Below are 10,964 nucleotides of genomic sequence, written 5' to 3'. Positions count from 1 at the left end.
TAAAATTTATTAGCAATAGATCTTTGAATTGTATAACATGTAGTGCAGGTAACAAAGTGAAGTGTAAAGGATGGGGATGAAACTGAGGTTCTAATATTTTGCTTTTAGTTCCATCTCTGCCTCTAAATGTTGAGTGACCTTGTAGAGATCATTTCACATTTATATATTCCATTTTGTCCACATATGAAATGAGAGCATTAGTCTAGGTAACCTCTAAAATCTACTCAAGTTCTCTGAATTATTGATTCATTCTGAAAATCTGGCTTTGGTCCTAAGATAGGTACAGATTGAAAGGTAGTCCAGATAAGATCACTGAAAAATTCCTCTTTCAGAAATATGTTTTTAAATACAGTTTGTACACAACTCCTAACAAGAAGAATTTTATATTGTGATACAAATGAAAGAAATGTTGTTTTTATATCACTCTTTTAGATTCCAACATTTCAACCACACATAAAACATCTTTCAGACACCCTTTTAATAGTGTGTTTAATGTATTATTTAATAATACTGGCCAGGCACTGTGGTTTATGCCTGTAATCCCAGCACTTTGGGAGGCCAAGGCAGGAGGATGGCTTTAGCTCAGGAGTTTGAGGTCAGTGTGGGCAACATGGCAAACCAGCACCTCCCCATTCCCACCAAAAAATACAAAGAAGTTAGCCAGGCCTGGTGGTGCACACCTCTAGTCTCCACTATTTGGAGGGCTGAGGTGCGAGGATCACTTGAGCCTCGGAGGCGTAGGTTGCAGTGAGCCGAGATCATACCACTGCACTCCAGCCTGGGCAAAAGAGTGAGACTGTCTCAAACAACAACAAACAAAAAAACAAAAAACCTTAAAGTTCATAGTTCACGCAAATAATTCATTTATTCTATAAATGTAATAATGTAACTAGAGAAGTAATTACATAACTGGTTTGAACTTTTAGGGAGTCTTCACTACTGATATTGATTATTGTGGATGAATTAACTAGGTAATGTTCTTTCTATCATATGTTGTACATATAAATATATAATGTAGATGACAGGATCTCACAGTAACATGTCAAAATATTAATGTGTCTATAGCTTGGTGTTCCATTTTCTAACAAGTAAACTAAAAATATAGAAATAAAACACATAATGCAGGGATACTGAAATCACACATATGATTCCAGAAAACACGCATTTTGGGAAAAAGTAATCATCTTGTTACCTCTTTCAGTTCTCTATGTTCTCTTAGGAAGGTATTATAGGGGTGATGCACAAAACGATGCCAGAAAAAATATTTTTTCATTCTTGTTAATTATTTCAAGGAAAATTTAACTTATATTTTCTGTTTGAATCTCAGCTTACACAAATGCCTCCTTTAAGCTCACAACTCAAGCACAATTCTTAAGTTGAAAAAATTCAAATATCATTGAAATCATAAAATTTTCATGTATTTTGTGGAAGTTACAATATATTATTCCTCAAAAGAAACTAGGCTGATATAAAGCCATGCCCAACAATGTGGCAATATTCACAGTATTTATTTATAAAAATAGTATGCAATTCCAGAATTAAATAAATTCACAGAAATCTAGCATTTTATTAAGACTGAAAAAAAAATAACCCTGCAAACCTTTAAGGCCTGTTAAATATTTTAGATGGTGACTTATCAAAAACATAACTTTGAGATACATGGCAGGAGAAACTGGACATTTACCTGATGACAAATTCTACTTCATGAGTTTACTGAGGGGAAAATGCCAGTGGTTACAGAATATGTGTGTTTACTGCTCAAAAGCAGATGCTAATATCTGCTAAGTAGATTTCCCATGATCTTGCCTAGAAGTGAAAGACTGGCATAGACTATGTAAAATGAAGATAACTATAATAATATTACCTACCTCAGAATCTTGTGGTAGCAATTGAATTAGATACTTTTTTGTAGAACACTTAAAACAACATTTGGTCCATAGGTAATATTATAGACAGTTTAGTTATTACTCGTTATTTGTTATTGTTTTATTGCTGTATATAATTCATCGTGAAAAATGGAGACATTTCTACAGATTCTTATTTGGCTGTCCAGGTGTGTATTACAACTTCGCATCATAACTTTTGAAGCCCTGGGGACTTTTACCTTTGTGGGCCCCTTCCCCCCTTAAGCAATTAAAAATCACACTTGACAACTGTATTGGTGAAAAAATGAGCATATTAATACTAAATAATAATTTCTTGACCTAAGAGTTCAGCTTTTCCTTCTTGTTTTTAATGGAAGAAAACTATTTTAATGAACCCTTTTGGTGTTCCATTTTCTAACAAGTAAATTAAATTTATTTATTTATTAAATTTATAAATTTATTCATTAAAATAAAACTATTTTAATGAACCCTTTTGGTGTTCCATTTTCTAACAAGTAAATTAAATGTACTTTAAATTACATTTAAAAGTAATACGGGCCACAGACACTGTGCCCAGTGTGTCTAAGGGCAAAGTTGGCCTATAAAAATCAGAATCCTAGTGAAGATGGAGAATATGGAAAAGAAGAGATGTTAAGTGTCTAGATGATCATAAAAACGTTCACTCTAATTACAGTTACTTTACATTTTGTTAGATTAATGAGAATATTGTATAATGCATCAATCACTATAAAAATAACTTAATCAAGTATATAATCTTAGAGCTGTTCACTACTCAGTGTTTTTTCCTCTGAATAATACCCACGTTCACTATATATTTTAAACACAAACAATATGCTTCAGATAATTTTGAAATGAAAACAATATACACCAGTATTCTTAAAATAGGAATCCAAATACTCTTTATTTATTTTCTAAGGTTTTCTGCCAAGACAGCAATCAGAATGCAAATCCAGAGCTTAAAGATATTAATATAAATGTATGATCCATTCCTATGGACATACTAGTTAGTTCCTCCATGTATTTGCTGCAAAGAGCTCATCTAGGGTTTTGACTTCCCCTGAACACCTGCATTTTCTGGACACAACACAGTGGAAGCATCAAATTATAATATCCCACTAACATGAATTGGTCAGATCCAAATTAAGTCAATCTAGTGGAGTGAATCTCTTTCAAACTGTTCTGAAAAAATTGTGTCCCTTACCAGGTATTTTATAGAGCCTGGTGTCATTGTCCCACTCAGTGTCACCAACCTCTTTTGCAATGGTTCTTCCTTAAAGTTAACTCTGCTAAAACCGAGGGCATATCCTTAAAAATTTCTGCATGTTGTGTAAACCCAGGAGGCAGAGCTTGCAGTAAGCTGAGATCCAGCCACCGCACTCCAGCCTGGGCGACAGAGCGAGACTCCGTCTCAAAATAAAAATAAAAATATTCTGCATGTTTATTGGCAGAGCTCTGGCTATGTACACTATAAATAGTAGTGATATATGCTAAAATAATCATCTGTTTCTACAACAAGGCAGAGAAGTCATTCTATTTCAACATTACTCTTCAAGGAATACCTTACTATTAGGAACTTAATACTTCATATTTTCTGTCAAAAACCTCTGGATCAGCCACCTTGCAAGCAGGCCGGGCTATATTCATGCTTGGAAAAAAATAATTTTATGTGGAAACTACCAAGAAATCTCTTCAATGACAAGTAGCATAGGACTTTGCCTCTTTTCCTTTCTTTTCTTCTTCCTACTCTGTGGAATGCAGATGTGATATAATAGCCACCTTGATCATAAGGTGAAAACCATATGTTTTATTTGGCAGAGAACTTGAGGAAAGAAGCCTCTGTCTCTGATGAAGAAATAACCAAAGCAGCTCTAGAATATCAACTTCATATGAGAAATAAAGAAATGTCTCTTGTTTAAATAATTTTTAGTTTTAGGTTTTCTATTACTCATAGCTGAATCTAACTCTAAACTATACAGATGTTATGCTTGGAAATGAGTGACCATTATTAAAAGAACAAGGTAGTGAAAACTTGAGACATCCAGGAGAACTTTCACACACACGTCATACCACACACACACACACACAAAAGAATAGTGAATATCTGGTAACAGTAAATCTCACTTCCTATTAAGCTCTCAACTCACTGATACTGACTCATTTATTTACGTTAGTGAATGGCATCTGTCTACTTCTTTCTTTTGCCAGACAGTAAAACGTGTTAGTAAGAAAATAATAATAACAAGCAAGACTAAATGATATACTTTACTATTAAGCAGTGAATCCATTCTCAATTTCTTTCTTTTTTTTTTTTTTTTTAGACAGAGTTTCACTCTTATTGCCCAGGCTGGGAGTGCTGTGGCACAATCTCAGCTCACTGCCACCTCTGCCTCCCAGGTTCAAGTGATTCTCCTGCCTCAGTTTCTTGAGTAGCTGAGATTACAGGCATCTGCCACTGCCCCCGGCTAGTTTTTTGTATTTTTAGTAGAGACGGGGTTTCACCCATGTTGGCCAGGCTGGTCTTGAACTCCTGACCTCAGGTGATCCACCCACCACGGCCTTCCAAAATGCTGGGATTAAAGGCATGAGCCACTGCACCAGGCCTCCATTCTCAATTTCTTTACTTTCACTTGCGATTCAGCAAGAACCAACAGCAATAAGAGGTAAAGTGTAAGACTTCCCTACGCTTTCTAATAGTAGTGCTCAAGTATTAGTAATTTGCATGAGAAGAAGAAAAATGGATTTTCATTCTCTGTGTAGTTTTTAAAAGATTAGGCTTTGACGGAAACATTTCTTACTTTGGTCTAACATATATTGTTTTAAACTCAGTTAAGACGACACTAAAATAAATGTTTAAATCAATGTTCTTATCACAGAAAAGTTTTTGTGACCGGTTCTCAATACTTATTTTTAGAGATTATTAGCAGGAACACCAGAAATGTATGGCTGCATAACGAAGCACTTCCAATCATCCATCATCTAAATAATACTGATATTCAATTTAAAATCATGAAATCATCAATCACTAAACACCTGGACTGAAAAGTACAGGTGGCCAAAAATTTTAGTCATTAGACTGGTATATTTCAGATTTCTGGTTCTTCTCAATGTGAAACTCTACTATAGTTTTCAATATCACCATAACACATTACTATGACTGGGATGTTCCAGTTAAATGAGTTCCCCTTTTGGTGATTGTTTACCATAAAATTAGCTAGGGAGAGGATGTCCCCTAGAGAAGTCTGTGATACCCGTGTGGAGAGAGACTGTTTTTTGATATGTATGTCCCTCTAAGTTAATATGTCAATTACGCATCTTTAGAAATACAAAACTTTACTAGTCACGCTGTTAAGATGTAGTAACAAGAGTTGATCTATCCAACGCAGTGGATACTACCCACATAGAACCATTTAAATTAAGATAAGTAATATTAAGCAATATTACAATTTCAATTCCCCAGTCAGCCTAGCCATATTCCAGATATTGAATAGCCACATGTGTTTAGTGGCTACTGTACTGAACTGAACAAATGTAGACCATTTCCACCGTCACAGAAAGTTCTACTGGACAATGCTAAACTAAATTTTCAGGCAGTAACACAGTTTGAAAGAGTACTCATTTAAAAATGCAAAGTTAATATTATTTATAATGACTTTTACTCAACAGAACAAACATAAAATCCAAAAAAGTTATCCAAAATATTTCAATTGCAGCACAAGAGGCTTGAAAATTCATGACAAATCACAGCCATTTGTGAACAGAAGTGCATTTAACAGAAGTTAAATATAACAGAAGTTTACATGAGTAGAAATGTTTAAAACTGAAGTTTCTGAAAAATAATAATGATGCAGAGAAATTATTTTTAAATAATCTAAAACTAAAACTGCCATTCCATTTAGCAATCCCACTACTGGGTATCTCCTCAAAGGAAAAACAGGTCATTGTATCAACAAGATATCTGCACTCTTGTGTTAATTGTGGCACTATTCACCATAACAAAGATATGAAATCAACCTAAGTGTTCAGCGATGGATCACAAACAGAAAATGTGGTCTAGGTACACAATGAAATACTGTTCAGCCATAAAAAGAATGAAATGATGTCTTCTGCAACAACACAGATGTAAGTGGAGGTCATTATTTTGAATAAAACAACTCAAACACAGAAAGACAAATACCAATGTTCTCACTTATAAGTAGGAACTAAGTAATGTGTACATGTGGACGTAGAGAGTGGCATGATAGACATTAGAGATGTCTATCTCATTGGATAGACATTTGGACAGATAGACATTTGGAAGAGCTGGGGGGAGTGAATGATAACAAATTATTTAATAGATACAATGTACATGATACAGGTAATGGATGCATATGAATGCCCGGATTTCATCGCTACCCAATATATCCATGTAACAAAATCACACTTGTACCTATTAAATTACACAAATAAACAATAAAATAAAAAAACTGATTTAAAGCAATATCATAAAATATATCAAATTAAAGCTTTCAACTAATAAAAAGAGCTGTGTTATCATGCCTCCTTTTCATGTGAAAACTACAATTCTTAAAAAAACTGCTTAAAAATTATCAGAAAATAATCGCTAAATGGATAAGAAGCATAGTGTTTTCAGCATTCTAATTGTTTATTACTGGATTTTTAAATTGATACCTTAATTACAGGTCTGGCTGTGGTTTATTCTACCCTAGCCAACAGATCCAATGACTATTTCAAATGTTTGATGCTTCCTTTCTCTAAATATTGGAAAATTGCTTCTCTTAGCCACTATGTATAATACAGTATTGCATTTAAAGTGATCTGTCCAATTGCTGTAATGAGTACCACTCAGAGAATGAGAATGACTATAAAGAATTCATTCTTAGACCATTTTACTATGAACTAAAAAGGCTCTCTTAAGCAAACAATTACCATTTCCATATGATCATACTATTGGCACATACTGAATTCTGGTTTATAAAAATGTAATATAATGTGAAACTAATTATTAGAGCTAAGTCTTTCTCAGGAGAATTAATTGAAATAGAAAATTCATTTTTAAGAGATTAAATTGAAACAGGTATTTCCTCTCTCTATGGTCCTAGGAATTAAACTTAATGAGATCCAGTACTTAGAAACTTTGTGAAAATTTGTAGGACAAAAGTCACAATTAGAAGTATAACCTCAAACACTCCAGTTGGAAAGGCATGATACGTAAAACATAGCTTTCCAAAGTTGGAAGAAATGTCAACCCAAAATACAACACTTAAAATTTTTACATATCATACATAACTGAAATCCTGACCCTGCCAAAAGGAGACTGAATGACTATATATAAGTTTTCCAGCAGTAGAAAGAGATATGCCAAACTCTTCAATGTGTGAAAAACACATTTAAATATGTAATGCTATACATTAGAAAGTGTTCAAATTTTTGTAGATTATACTTGAGTATTCAGTGTTTACCTCAAATATTCCCATGAACCTTTGTTGTGGGACTCCAGTCCAGTTGTTTATGAATTCTTCCTTGGGAAAGAATTAATAGTCACTCTGAATTTTTGGAATGTCCTAACCCAAGATGGTAAGACTGTAGATAAAGGGGTGTTTAACAGCAGGGATTCTGGGGTCAGACTGACTGCATTTGAATCTCAGCTTCACCTACACTTGCACCTCCAGTTTGCATTATCTCATCTGCAAAATAGTGAGAAAAATTTCACTTAATTCATAAAGTTTCTGCAAGGCATAAATTAGAGGATCCAGGTAAAAATCTTAGTACAAGTACTAGTAAATTAACACATAATAACTGGTATTTGTATATTATGGCTAAAAATATTCTCCTTGTCTCTTTGATCTGCCATTCCCTCCATCTGGAATATTCTTCCCACTCTTTATTCCCATTCCTCTTGATAGCTCATATACATCCTCAAATGCTTCATTCAGAACCTACCATTAGCAAGTCTTTTGTGAAACTCCTCACGAGATTAGGTGTCCCTCCCCAAGCACCATAATCTCCTGACATAAGTTTTATTACCTTACTCTTTGCACTGTAATGTAGAATGTGTGTGTGTGTGTGTGTGTGTGTGTCTACTCCATGACATGTTTTTTTCCAAATTTTTACTGGAGTGGCCTTAATTTTATGAGAGTTCCGTGTACATGATTCCAATGTACACGGCAGAAAATATGCCTCATTAATCTTGTATCATTAACACTTAGAAAGAACATGGCCCAGTGTAGGCACTCAAATATTTGCTGAATAAATGAAAGAAGAGATCTTGATATTTTCTAATAACTACTGAAACAGAACAATAATCTTGCAGTCAAAGCTGAACTAAACTGATGTTTTATTGAATTTGCTTCTCTGGCATCAATATGAATTCTTACTGCTACATATTGAAAAATCATTATCTACAAGTCAAGATAATTCCCCTTTATAAATAAAATACTGTGTATTTTCATCAAAACCAACATAAAACTCAGCAAAAGAATGTATTCAATGCCCAGAGTATCAGAACAAATTAAGTTAGATACACGTCCTGATCTTCAAGAGTTTCTAACATAGGCGAGAGTACAAGATAAAGATACATTGCAAACGTATTTTATTGGCATACACACACATGTATGTCTATATATGTGTGCATGTATATAGATGTGTATATACGTATATGTGTGTATGTACATATCTTTATATAGATAGATGAAAGAAACATAAACAAAGTAAACATAATATAAGAGGTATAAGTGTTTGGCTAATAAGATTATTTTTCTTCAAATCTATGTCACATTAACAATTTTTTAAAAAATTCTTTCATTATAGGAATGGTTTTTAATCGAGTCCTAATTAATGTTCAGTACACTCTGAAACCATTCTAAGGTGTTTGCTATAATCTATACGTATGTTCTCTCTAAACTTTCAGTTAGATAAAAATGTCTTTATAAATATGTAAACGTATTTCATAATCATAACTTTTTATATTATATGGCACTAATAATCAGATCTCGTGATTTTATAAATGAGAGATAATATAATAAATATAATTATAGGAGAAAAATTATTACAGTTGCTAAAAACAGTGTTTATCCATTTAACAAGAGTAAGCTGACATGAATTTCATACTCGATAAATATATTCATTATTGCTGACATGACCAATAAGCAAGCCAGATAAGAGTCTACAACTGTTTGTATTCAATATAAACTCAATTTCTAAAGTAGTAACATAATCAGCCCTTTCTGCTATAATGAATGTATATTTTAACCAGTCATGTATTATTTCAATGATGCTTGGATAACTTCAAACATCCAAAACATCTTAGAGGATTATTTCCTTCTCTACTTAGATGAAATAAACAAGCCTCCATGATCTACCCACCTTTTCACTAAATTATTTTAGAATGGTTGTGTTGAGAATTGCTTTTTTATGTTGAGGGACTTAAATTAGAAATTTTAAACTTTGCAAATCACAAACGAATGCATTAGTAGTGTATTATGGTAGTCTCTAAATATATACTTCAAGAGCAGAGAATTTGGTTTTGTCATTGCTGGTTGTAACATACTTTGAACCAAAACTTTTTAAACAGCATTTCTACATCAAGACTCACAGTTGACATTACAACTACTAATTATTTGACAAATATAAATAATTGCTGACCCTATGTGCTTCTACAGATAATGCACATGTTTGGGAGATAGAACTAACATCAATCATTTCTGAGTCACATTTTTTAACTGTAAAATAAAGGTAACACTTATGTTGTAGATTAACACATAATCAAACATACACTGTATATGTTAAGCAGAGCTGAGAATGGTGCAGACTCAGGGTAATTACTCATTGAAAGCTTCTGTGATAACAATGATAATAATGATGATTGCATTTCATCTCTTCAAATGACTTTGGTCAAATGAAAAGAAACAGGAAAGCCATGTGTGTCTGACCCTTTTCCTCTATCCATCCCAGTTGTCTTAATAGGCTTATTATTGATGAGCCTCATGGAAAGTGAAGGGAAAAATCATCAGAAAGCTGAATTATCCTCAGCCTGTGGTCAAGCAGAACCAGAACAGCACATGGGTGCCAGAAAAATTCAATTAGAATTTGTTTTAGAGTCTTCTTTCTCTTCTCCTTCCCTTCTGGATTTTAAATGTCTGGTTGCACTGGGCAAATGCTTTCAGGTACAATGATCTGGACAAACACTTCCACTAATGAAGAGTCTCCTTTATAGCTTTTCCAGAAGAATATTGTCTATTGTGTATTCTGTTTAATTTTGTAATCCAATTAATTAGACTAATGGAGACATTTGAGCCATGTAGCTGGGTAAGACACAAACAATACATTTTTATTAGTTCACAGAATGAAATTTAACAAGAATTTCTTAAAAATATGGTAGAGTTTATTCTCAACTATGAATCAACAGTATAAAGAAAGGAAAGGTTTTATAGCATTTCAAATAAAAGTAAAAGACCTGATATTTTACCACATGACCCATACAAGTCAATGCACTAGAATCCACTCAGAGACACAGAGTTGGTGTCATGGTAGGTCATGATTCCAATGTACTCTCTTCCAGTCAGATCAGCTTCAGAGGACTTGAAATTAAGGCAATAAGGAGGTCAAGAAATCACATTATACAGCAAAAGTTTGAATGACTTAGGGAGGGTAATCCCAGCAAAAAAAACCTAAGGAGGAACATAATAGTTTTCTCCAAGTATCACCCTGGAAAGGATGTGAAAATGAAAACATTTTCAGTTTAACCTCTTAATACCTAATTTGAATAAATGGGTAATGTAGAAGGTGTACATTTCGGCTCAACTTTTTATCAAGTTTTAAAAATTGAGCTGTGTTGTAAAGCAATGTGTTGCCTTAAAATTCCAATTACACAGAGTATTTGAAAAGTTCATAGAAGGCCATGTAAGTGTAGAAAATACCATGGAAAGAGAAACTTTAAATGGGTAGAATATTGAACAGGGAAAAGTTTTCTCCAAGGAAACTTTTAATTTAAGATCCTGTGATTCTCTACATAAAAAGAACTACCCACTTGAAGAATCTCACTTAAAAGTCTATATCTGTGAAACATGTCACTAAATCTAG

The sequence above is a fragment of the Piliocolobus tephrosceles genome, unplaced genomic scaffold, assembly GCF_002776525.5.
Source record: "Piliocolobus tephrosceles isolate RC106 unplaced genomic scaffold, ASM277652v3 unscaffolded_43, whole genome shotgun sequence".
Taxonomy (NCBI): domain Eukaryota; kingdom Metazoa; phylum Chordata; class Mammalia; order Primates; family Cercopithecidae; genus Piliocolobus; species Piliocolobus tephrosceles.
Note: the sequence above shows the minus strand (reverse complement) of the source record.